The sequence below is a fragment of the Bombina bombina genome, chromosome 5 (assembly GCF_027579735.1).
Source record: "Bombina bombina isolate aBomBom1 chromosome 5, aBomBom1.pri, whole genome shotgun sequence".
Lineage (NCBI taxonomy): Eukaryota > Metazoa > Chordata > Amphibia > Anura > Bombinatoridae > Bombina > Bombina bombina.
In genome coordinates this window covers 112,559,392-112,572,317 of record NC_069503.1, presented here as the reverse complement: position 1 = coordinate 112,572,317, position 12,926 = coordinate 112,559,392, and positions in this window count along the sequence as shown.

Below are 12,926 nucleotides of genomic sequence, written 5' to 3'. Positions count from 1 at the left end.
TTTGGAGACAAGTGATGCAACGGTCAATGTAAGATTGTACATGTAACTGTAGGTGTTGTATGTAGAAGTAAGGTTTGATTAAAGCTAGAGTGTTGTGGATGCTCAGGTGACTGACACCGTGGGCTTGGGAAATAAAAATAGGTGCACTGGCTTCAGGAATACCAATGATCGTCCCACCTTTCCCTCTTTCGATTAAAACCCTTGGGGGTTTAATTCGAGTTTCTGGGAGACTCAATATTTGATATCGGAGGTGGTGGCAAATTGTTGGAGAGAGGAAGTGAGCACATCGTCGACCAGAGAAGGTGCGATGAGGATGGGGTAAACAGGGTCTTGCAATGGGGATACCTTGGCTGCTTGTTTGGCTACTGTGTCAGCTAGTGCATTACCTCTAGCAACAGGATTGTTAAAGTTAGTGTGCGCGTGGCATTGTATGACAGCTATTTCTTTTGGGAGTAGGATGGCTTGTAAGAGCTCTGTGATGAGAGTGGTGTGACTAATACCTTTACCGTCGGCGGACTTGAAACCTCTTTGTTTCCAAATCATGCAGAAATCATGTACCACCCCAAAGGCATATCTGGAGTCGGTATAGATATTTACGGAGGCATCAGCAAAAAGTTCACTGGCCTGAGTGAGAGCTATTAATTCAGCTGCTTGAGCGGAATTATGCATGACAGAACCGGACTCAAGGATAATGTCGGGGAGTTGGACCACTGCATATCCTGCAAGGTACGTGTGGTCGTCTGGGCGGCTACATGACCCATCTACAAAGACGTCAGGGACCCCCGGAAGAGGGGTGTCCCGGAGGTCAGGACGGGGGATTGTGCTGGAGTGGATGAGTGCAATACAGTCATGAAGGGGGAGGTCAGATTGTGGTACGTCAGAGGATAACAGGGCCTTAAGGATAGATGCAGGGCCTGAGTAAGTTGCACAGTACTTAATGGTTAGCTCAGAAGTACTGGTAAGCAGTATTTTGTAACCACTAAGTCTTTGGGCAGTCATGTGTTGTGTCTGGAGGTTGTTAAGGAGGTGCAGAACCTTATGGGAGGTATGGAGGATGAGGGGGTGTCCCAGCGTGATAGGTTCACACATCTCAACGGCCATGGCACATGCTGCGAGGGATCGCAGGCATAAAGGTATTCCCTGCACAGGGATGGGGAGTTTTTTAGATAGAAAGGCTATGGGACGGAAAGAATTACTACCATGCTCTTGGGCACAGATGGCCGCCATGGTTTTACAATTTTCCCTTACATACAAATGAAAAGGTTTTGTGTAGTCAGGGAGGCCGAGGGCAGGGGATGTGGTGATGGACCTGGCAAGTTCATTGTATGCATGGGTCAGAGTCTCTGTCCAGTGAATTGTGGGTGAAGAGACACTGTGGCAAACGGTGCAGAGGATTGAGTCGTAGTGGGAGCAGTCTGGTATCCACTGTTGACAATAGTTTATCATCCCAAGAAAGGTCAGCATTTCTTTGGGAGTGGCAGGCTTGGGCAGACTTGAGAGGGCTTTTACTCTTTTAGCACTGAGTTCTCGTTTGCCTTTGTACAGGACAAAGCCTAAGTACTCAACTTGTAGCTGGCAGATTTGCAGTTTCTGCTTAGACACCTTGAGCCCTTCTCGGGCGAGGAACAACAAAAGGTCCACTAGGTCCTGTTCCCCTGCCTTGTATGAAGTGCTACACAATAACAGGTCATCAACATATTGCAAAAGGATGGAACCACAGGGGCTGGTCCAGCTCTTGAGCATGGTATTGAGGACTAGGCTGAATGCGGCGGGCTATCGGTGAAGCCTTGGGGCAATTTTGACCACGTCATCTGAACCCCTTTATACACAAAAGCGAACAACTGTTGTGTGTCCGCGTCAACGGGTATAGAGAAGAAAGCATTAGCCAAATCAATGGTAGAAAAAAATTCTGCATTGTGTTGAATGGCCGTGAGCAGTGCAGTCACGTCTGGGACTCGGGGAGGGAGAGGGATGATTAGTTTATTCACAGACCTTAGGTCTTGAATAAAACAGTAACCACCGGCCGGCTTAGGCAGGGGGTTAATGGGGGTGTTGTAAGGAGAGACGGTATACTTGAGAATACCTTTCTCTAGAAATGTCTTAATCATGGGGTCTATGCCATCTAGTTTGTCATCACTAATAGGGTATTGTTTGATGAAAACTGGGGAGCAGTCTTCAAGCAAGGATGCCCTATATGGGGTGCAGTCGATGGTCCCCGTATCATAAGGTCCTGTGGACCATAGGGTAGGGGGAACGCCGTCAAAGAGAGTGTCAAAATTTGTGGTTAAGGGTAGGTTATAGTCGATAATGTGGTTTATTTTATCAATCAACTGGGCCGTCTCCGAGGACAGCGAATCCCGGGCTATTCGCCAGATTCACTGAGGTCAAAGTCGACAGTCATGCCACCGTTCCGGGAGAAAGTCATCATTATTCCCAGCTTACCCATCAAATCTCGACCCAGGAGATTCAAGGGGCAACCCCGGATGACGTGGAACGAGTGGGACAGGGTGTTGGGAGAGTCGGGTATTTGGACTGTGAGGAGTGGGGTGCGGAAGGTAGGAATTAGCACACCAGTGATTCCCACAGAGGGATTAGACTCTCGCAAGGGTCCATCATATGATTTGCCCGAGATAGTGGAGCAAGTTGCTCCTGTATCCACGAGGAACCGTAATTCAGAGCCTTCTATGTTAAGGGTAACATAGGGTTCATGACAATAATGCGATGTAACCTTGGGTAAGAGTAGGGTGCTTCCCTCCGGGCCTCGCTATGGCCATTGTATTCTGTGTTGTGGGGGTCGATTGTCTCGTCTGGGCGGTGAATGTGGTTGGTTACGGTCTTGGGGGTGAGAGTTATCCCAGCCCTTACGGGGCGGGTGGGGACATTCATTTTTCCAATGTCCCGTTTCCCCGCAATTAAAACAAATGTTACGTCTGTCCTGATTACCTCTGGCCCCTCTTTGTCTGTTACGTTGTGGTGGAAGTGTATTGTCATTAAACTGGACATATGCACCCTTAACGCCCTTATCAAAACATCCTGCAGCATGACGGGATTCAATAGATGTTAATAATTGTTTTGGGGTCATTGTGGGCCAGTCAGGTATGAGTTGTTTTACGAAAAGGCTGTCAGAAGCTGTCATACATCCTAACATAGTCTGATTCTTTAATACAGCCATGTCAGCTCCAGAGGATAAGCCTCCTTCCTCTGCCCAACATTTAAAGAATCTTTTAACAAAGTCTAAAATGGCCTCCCCAGGCTTCTGCTTACATGCTAACACTGCACTCATGGATTGTCGGGTCTTACTACAATGTAGTATTTCACGTTCTAATTCGGTCCACATGGTTGCCCTAGTATCGGGATTTGCTAGACCATATGAGGTAACTAAAGTACTAGCGTCATTTACGTTAATCGTAACTTTAGTCCAATCCCATTCATCGTTTTCATGATAATTGTACAATTTATCAACTATCATTCTAATGTCAGTCTGTGTGTACATAGCTCCCTGTAAGTATCGCTTAAGGTGAAGGATACAGGCAGCAGGCTGTCTTAAAGGGTCGGGACAGTCTTTAGTAATATCACTTAATTCACCTGCCGTAAGGGGTTTAATAATCATTTGATCCCCAACAATTAAATATGGCATAGTACTTGAAGTACTGGTGCCGGGACGAAGTCGGGTGTCACCCCAATTAGCGTCACTGTATTTCTGTATAGGTTGTGGTAGTCGGGATGGTCTACCATGGACAGATATGTCCGGAGACTTGGGTGTGTCAACCCCATGGACTAATACTTGGGGTTCAGGCTCTGGGTCATTTTTAGGAGGTTCCTGGACATTTACATCATCAGGTGCCTCGGCCCCTTGTAGGTTTTGATTAAGGGGAGGGGGTATATTTTGATTAAGGGGACGTGGTCTAGTTGTAGTATAAGCCACAATTATATAATCGTCCTTATGCTTGGTAATACTGGGATATAATCCCGTATATGGTGGTGGCGGGGCTAATGGGGGTGGGGCAGTGGGCATAGTATTTGGGACATGTTTCGGGTAAATTGTGGGGGGGGGCGATAGATTGGAGGTTTAGATTTGTCTATTTTGTGTTTCTTATTGGTGGTGGATTTATATCCGTCAAAATATTTTAACCAGTATTGGGCTGCTGCGCTCATGTACCGCATGTCCCAATTGGGATCCCCTGTATACCAATTAAATGCTTTCTCATCCCCTAAACATAAACCCTTTAGCATGTCCTTATGACATTTACAATTGTCACCATCCCTTGGAAATGCAGTGCTGGGGTCTATTGACTCTGTCCAGCCAGCCACATTATCCACAAACGGGTCCACCATTGCCCAACCTATATCTTCCTGCCTGGCCACATATTCTTTACATGTTTCTCCCAAAATTTGCTGTTTACTTTGACCAGTCCCCATGATCCCTGGCCAGTAATATTATCTGACACACACACAATCAAAAGGATTTAGCTTCTATTGGAGACAAGTTGCAACTATGTCACTGGCAATCACTAACAACAGCTGTACCATACAGGGTTAACTGCATTCGACAAAACTGATAGATAGGATGAATGTGACACCTTAAAGTTACACGTTGTCTCCACTAGCTCATGCGATAGTAGACACAGGACTCTGAATGCCACTGGCTATCATTCTATCCGCGTATCATTAGGTTTCCCTTCAACACGGTAAATGGGGCATCTTGCATCCAAGTACTTATGTCCTTATAATAGAGTAGCAGTAATAAAATATACAATACATATACAACAAGAAATGGGTTGCGATAGTGAACATAGGACACAGGTTTTACCTAGTGTGTCTCTATGTCCTTATAATAGAATAGCAATAAAGAGTACAATATATACAGTACAAATAACACAGCAGTTACAATAGTAAGCGATAGTGAACATTACATACAGGTGTCACTTGCTATCATCCACGTATGTGAATGGGGCGTCTTACACCTGCGTCTATGTACTTATAATAGAATAGCAACAATGAGACAAGAAAAACATATAACACGAATAGCAAGCAACATATAACATGAATGGCAAGCAGCGTATAACACAAATAGCAAGCAGTAAGATACTGGTTTTAACCAAGACTTCAGAGGGCCAAATTATACCTTAACTTTAACTCCGGAGGTCTCCCATAGACAATTTACCCACCCGGGTTCTACCATAGACTAATTCCCCTAAATAAGTGGATTGACCTTAATGGGCTCCCCACAGGGTACAGAAATTAAGTCACAATTTATAGACAAAATTACTTACCCCGTCAGGGGGGGCTCCTGTGGTCAATCCCACTTCTGACACCAGACTGTTGGGAATAGGGAATATCCTGGGACAATTCTTGGATGCTGAGTCTTGGGAAAACAGTGATCTTCGGAATCCCGGGAACAGTTACCAAAATAACACACCAGGCAGGTTGTCATTAGCAAATGCTCATTTATTATGGTACAGCAGTAAGTTATATAGCCATGGGTACACTCAGGCATCCGATACGTAACAAAATACTATTGGCTAAGCAAATATCCTTATAGCCCTATAGCCTTAGAGCCTTAGCATAACATAATATTTGTTGCAAGAAAGCAAAGGAAAAATTAACGTTTGTGGTTACAGAGAATAATATATGCAACAGCAACATATAGGTCATGGGACTTAGCTCTGAACGTTGTGGTTAGGAACAGGAAACATCTGTGAAACACAGACAGAGCAGACAGCAAATAATGTTAGCAATATTACAAGTGTTTTGGAAGCACATAATATTACGAGTGGAGTGGAATGAAAACACATCAGCACATAGCATTACAAGTGGTGTGGAGTGGACAAGTGTAATATGCAACACTACCTGACATCTTACACTCTCTCTCTCTCACACACACACACACACTCTCACACACACAAATACACTCACACTTTCACACACATAGATACATACCTACTCTCTCTTACACACTCTCTCTCTCACACACACTTATGCTCTCTCTCACACACACACTTTCACACACACACACACAAATACACTCACTCTTTCACACACAGAATCACACACACATTCATACCTACTCTCTCTTACACACACTCTCTTTCTCTCTCACACACACACAAAGACACTTATGCTCTCTCTCTCACACACACTTTCACTCACACAAACACACACACACACTCACTCTTTCACACACAGCATGAAACTGAGAAACACAAAGACACACTCTCACACACAAAGGCACTTACACTCAAGAGAGAAATAACTGTATGCATGTGCAGTAATGTTGCACCTTTTTGGCTGCAGGCTGTCTCCCACCACACTTGGACATTTCCTGCTCTTCTGGCCCATAAGTTACTTTTGTGTCCTGTATAGGGTTAATGTGCTCCCTCAACAGTATCAATCATTGTGACCGGTTCATATATCACTTTCTTACTGTCCCCCTGACAGATTCCAGACTGCTCAGTTTATCTTTATCCAAAATAAAGGTATGGGCCAGCACTACTGCGGTGGTGCTCGTGAAAGCTGGGGTAAACTTCCTGACCCCTCCAAAATGTAGGTAATGATAGAATGTCCACAGCACCTTGAGAATTAAACTTTCTTATTCAGACATTATAAAAAACATGCAACATTTCGGGGAATATCCCCTTAATCATGCTATACTTTGCAATACATAGTGTCTATGTTTGTAAACCTTAGATTTTCACGCCAGTCAGTCATTTGTTGCACACTGGCTCCCTCTAGTGATCATCTCATTATTTTACATGTTAGACTGTGTAGCAAACAATTAAAAACAATGTTGTGTCTGTGACAAGCTTAGAAAAAGCTTACAATATTCTGCATCATTTATTATGTTCATAGTGATATACTTTTCTGTGGGCCTTGTGTTACTAATTAGATGGTACTTTATTACCATTGTATTTGAAAGTGACTTTTTTATGATCATTATTTAGTGACTCTGGTATTGAGATTGATACTATAGTACCTACTCTATTCACCTGACTAGTAAGTACATACCCCCTAAGGATAGATATGTTCTAAATATTTTAGCTAAATATATATATTATATTCATATTTAGGATATAACAATATCAAACCCAATACTCTGGGAATAGCATTTTTTTTGCGCCACCTATTCCATCAAACCGTAATTTTTAAAACTATTGGGATAAAGTTTTTTTTCAGGTGAGCTACACATTCCCCTCCTTACCTCACAGTCTATACTCTTTTTTCATTCTCAATACCATTATCCCTAGACTGTTAAGGTAGGCATATTCTAGGTCACTAACACATTAAAATTATGGATATATTTGACACCAGAAATAGTATTCTGGATGATATACAGAAAAAGATAGATCCATCAGACTCCAATTTCAACAAAACAGACTATATAAATGAAAAAGACACTTTAAGTGAATTAGAGAACATTTTATTTAAAGAAATAAAACAAAAACTAGAGCTGGCATTCTTGAATAAATATGTAAAAGAAAACATGGTCCCTAGGGGACTACGTCTTAAAAAAGATTGCACATTCGACCTTAACGAAGAACATAGCAAAGAGTGGTATGACATTTTAGAAATGGCCTCCATAAAACTTATTAATGTAATTATAAAATCAAGAGAAGCAACCACACAAGAATTAGGATCAAAAATTCAAAAATGCAAAGAAACATTAGACCATATCAATCTAACTGAAACATTAAACACTAAACAACAAGAAATAGCGAAAAAACTAGTAGAATTGAATAAAGATGTATTAGAAGTTAAATGGAAGAAATTTAACATGGACATTGAGGACTACAATGGAAAAGTTAATAACGACAATGATGAGACACAGGAAAATCACAGATCATTATTTAGCAATAGGAAAATTACACATGAAACCGAATTTATGAAAATGCAGGTTGAACATATAGAGACAGAAAAAACTTTGAATCAAAGAAGGAGTGATAAAAATCATGATAACAACAGATATTACAATCAAAGCAGGTTTAATCATAGAAACAAATATCAAAGATCAAATAATCAATATAGTCGTAACTACTATTGGAATAACGAAAGAAATAGAAACCATAGACATGAAAATTATAGACGAAATGAATATAGACATAATGATTATAGACATTTGAATAGAAATAAAGAACTAGGACAAGTTGAAAGAAACATGGGAAATCCATATATGGAAAACAATGGATACATTTTAGAAGACAAGTATACACAAGGATATAGAAATCATAATCAAAACAATGATCAGCAAGGACACCAGTTTAAGAGAAACCAATCCTACAATTACACACACCACCAAGATTCACACAATTGGAATAGAAATAACCACCACAGAAATCACAATATATATGATCACCATAATAATAAGAATGAACACTACAGAGGTGAAAATAGAGATTCACATTCACAACACTATAGACACTATAATGAAAGAAGACATGAAGAAGATAGATATGATAATAATGATTACAATCAAACTTGGAGGAATCATAATAGGGAAATATCTAATTGGGAAACGCCAAAAGAACACTTTAAGAGACCACATTCACCAAGAAATAAAGAAACTTTCACTGATAAAAGACAGGATAAAAAACAAAGCACTATCACACACCCATTGGAGAGAAATATAGAACACCCTAATAGATTCAGTTCATTAATTCAGGAAGAAAATGATAGAACTCCTACCACATCAACCAAAGCACAAAGTTACAGAACCTCTTTTTTAGAAGAGGGCCTAAACCCACACGAACCACCGAAAGGAAAAAGGCGACTAGAGGAAATAGAGGAAGGGGAGGGAGAACCAAAGAAAGCCACAAAGAAATTGAAATAGAACCAAAAGGCATTTTTAATCTAAGTAAATTGACATTAAATGACAAACAAAAATCAGTACTTAATAAAGGCTTGTCATTTGCCCCGTCCAGTAAAATCAATAAATTTGAGACTCTCATCAATGTAAACCAATTCACAAGAAAATTAGCCCTCAAAAAATATTTCCTAAAAAATCCCTTGGAAACCACTACCAGTTATACTTCAAAATATATTCATACAAATTTGAAACAAAAATCCTCTTTCAATCCAACTCAAGAAAAAGGTAGTGCAATTGAAATATTTGAGAAAAAAGTAAAAGAGGATATTGAGAAATTAGATGAGAAAAAAGAGGTAAAATGGAATCTAAGAAAGAAAGAAAATGAGGTTTTAAAAGATCTCAAAGAGAACAAAAACATCACAATAAAACAAGCAGACAAAGGGGGGGGGGGGTTTAGTCATAATGGACACAGATAACTACCTTAAGGAGGCAAATAGATTATTGGGTGACAAAACCACATACGACAAACTAATAAGCAACCCTTTAGGACAGATGAAAAAGAACTTGGATAAATTGATCCTTTCAGCAAGAGATAAAGGTATAGTAAATAATCAGGAACTTAATTTCATATTGATAGAACATCCTAGAACACCGGTTTTTTATTTTTTGCCCAAAATCCACAAGGATATCACAAACCCCCCAGGGAGGCCCATCATATCAGGAATAGACTCATTGACATCAAATTTATCCCAATATACTGACTTTTTTTCTCCAAAAATATGTTAAGACAATACCATCACATCTTAAAGATATTAAACATTTTCTTAATTTAATAGAACACATCAACTGGAAAGACAATTACATCCTAGTCACGTACGATGTAAGCTCATTATACACATGCATAGAACACCATAAAGGACTAGAAGCCACAAGTACTTTTTTAGCCAGAGATAGTGAAATGGAAAAACCACAACAAGAATTCATATTGAGCTGTATGGAATTCATATTGAAAAACAATTACTTTTCATTTAATGGAAGTCATTATTTACAAAAAAGAGGAACCGCCATGGGCACGAGATTCGCACCCAGTTATGCTAATCTATTTGTTGGACATTTTGAAGAACTATTCTTATCTAGAACACCATGGGGTGCAAATCTCGTGCTCTACAAAAGGTTCATAGACGATATATTCATTATATGGCAAGGAGATGAGGAATTATTAGAACAGTTCATACTTGATTTTAATAATAATGACTTTGGTCTGAAATTTACACACGAATATAATAAAACAAAAATCAACTTTTTAGACATTGAGATATCCATAATTGATAATAACATTACCACCACAACATTTTTTAAACAAGTCGATGCGAACAGCTATATTGATTATAAGAGCTGCCACCATGTAAAATGGAAGAGTAATATACCTAAGGGCCAGTACTCTAGAATAAGAAGAAACTACACAGAAACATCAGATTACGACACACAAGCAGAGATTTTAGATAATAGATTTGTTGAAAAAGGTTATCACCTGAAAAATCTACTTGACACTAAAAAACAAATTAGGTCAATGGATAGGAAAATCCTCTTGGAGGATAAAAAAAGCATTACAAATCATGAAGGAAAAGACCCTTACCATATACCTTTTATCACTACTTTCTCTAGTAAACATAAACAGATAGAGAATATCATAAAAAAACATTGGCACATTGCCAAAAGTGACCCCATTATAGGAAAAAGATTGAAGTATCATCCTGATATTATTTTCAGAAAAGCCACCAATTTGAAAAACATCCTAACCCCCAGTGAGTTCAAACAACAAATACATAAGAAACAACAAGACCTCAATAATGAGATGTTATCTGTTTTTTTCCCGTGTCATGAGTGCAAATCATGCAAATACAGCACCAAATCCAAAATAGTCAAATCCACTGTAACAAAAAAAGAATGGAAAATAAACGATGTGATCAGATGCACTGACAACAACATTATATACATTATACAATGCTCTTGCAAACTTCAATATTTAGGGCAAACGAGCAGGAAGTTGAAAGATAGAATGAGAGAACATATCCTCAGCATTGAGAAAGAGAGAGACAACACAAGACTGTTACAGAAGCATTAGTTATTTTGTTGTGAAGAAACTTATTTCCCAGCAGCAATGCCTGAACCAGCCAAGCCAGCACCTAAGAAGGGCTCCAAGAAAACTGTAACAAGTATCATTTCATAAAGGGTTAACTCTGTTCAGTTTTGAGAAAACTATTTTCTGAGGCAGGTTTCCTAGCATATTGTGTACTGTAATTAAGTTTGTGATAAGCATTCACTGCTAGGTGATAAGAAGGACTCAATTGTTTTCTTGTGTGTACTAGTTATCTGCGGTGGCCTGTCCAAGGGCTTTGTCTAAATGTGTGATGGGGGATTTTATGCTTCCCCCCCTGGGAGTGCCCTGTGTGCATGTAACCTAAATAAAAAGCAGGCTGGGCATCCCAGTCCTGAGTTCTTGGTTGTCCCTCAATCGCAGCGTTGACTCGTTTTTGTGGGCAGAAGGGTATCCTAGCTGTACTACAGCTAAGGGGGATTATTCTACATTTGCGAGACTCATATAGAATACTATGGAAAGCAGTTTCTCCCCTCTTCAGCAATAGGAATCCAGGCTACTAAGCGGTCCATCTCTCAGCGAGACTAAGGGTAACCGTAACATTTGGCGGCAGCGGTGGGATTTTTCCTGGATTTCCTAGGAGAGGTACAGAACGGATGGAGAGCGCTTACGAAAAATTGAAGCGTACAACCCTAAAGGATTTACTTGAAAGCAGAGGGGGGTACGCCAGCAACCGGCCGAGGAGAGATCTGATCGCAGAATTGACCGAACTGGATCAGAGCTTCACAATGGCGGAAACACCGACCACGATTAGTGACGAAAAAACCAGGATTGTTCGGGAGAGGCTCTCACTGTACGGGCCGAACCCCTCCATGGAATTGGTACAGCAGTTGATGGCGGAAGCGGACAAGGATATACGAGAGACTCGAGCCCACGAACTCAACCTAGCGAACGCACACCGCAATGCTGAAGCCCCACAGGTAATCATCCCTGTCGAAAATGCTGGGAGGCCCAAGATACCCTATGCGGCATTTCGACCCTTCCTAGAGAGCGAGACAGGGATTGATGAATATTTGGCGGACTTCGAAAGGCAATGTGCCCTGCACCAGATTCCCAACAGGGAGTGGCCCACGATATTGTCTGGGAAACTATCCGGGCGAGCCCTGGAAGCCTTTCGTACTCTGGGTGCTGAGGAAGTGACACAGTATGAGCTAGTTAAGGAGACACTGTTGCGACGGTATGCAGTAACTCCGGACGCGTATCGCCGGCAGTTTCGGGGCACGAAAAAGAAGCCTAACGATACCCATATGGAATGGGCGCACCGAATGCGGAGAGCGGCAAATCACTGGATGAGCGGAAGTAAAGCGGTGACTGGTGAGGAAATTTTACAATTGTTTCTCTTAGAACATTTTTATAATGGCATGGAACAGCAAGGGAAGGAATGGCTGCGAGACAGGCGACCTTCTACCTTAGAAGAAGCAGCCAAATTGGCCGATGAACATTATGACTCCCGTCTTCACGAACCCAGAGAGGTTTACCGTGCACCCCCTCGTGCTGAATTCCGAGCCCCGGTGCCCGCAGGGCCCGCCCGACACTCAGGACCACCCAATAACAGCTCTGAGCGTCCCAGACCGACTTGCCACCGATGCAAGCAACCAGGGCATTTCATGGCTAGCTGCCCCCTTAATACGCACCAGACACCCAGGAATTACAATTACCCCTCTGGGGCATATCGTCCGGCCCGGACCCTCTGTGTTAACCAAGAGGCCCCTATGGAGGAATATTTGGGGCCGCTTCACGAGGCGGACCCTGTATATGCTGCCTCAGATAACCGCCAGCACCATCGGCAGAAGGTATGGCTCGAGGGGCGATCTACCGAGGGATTGAGAGACACAGGGGCTACTATCACGCTGGTACAGAGTCATTTGGTGCCGGAGCACAAGCGATCTGGACAGACTGTGGCCGTTAGAGTGGCGGGGGGGGATGTGTACAAAATTCCAACAGCTAAAGTGCATCTTGATTGGGGAG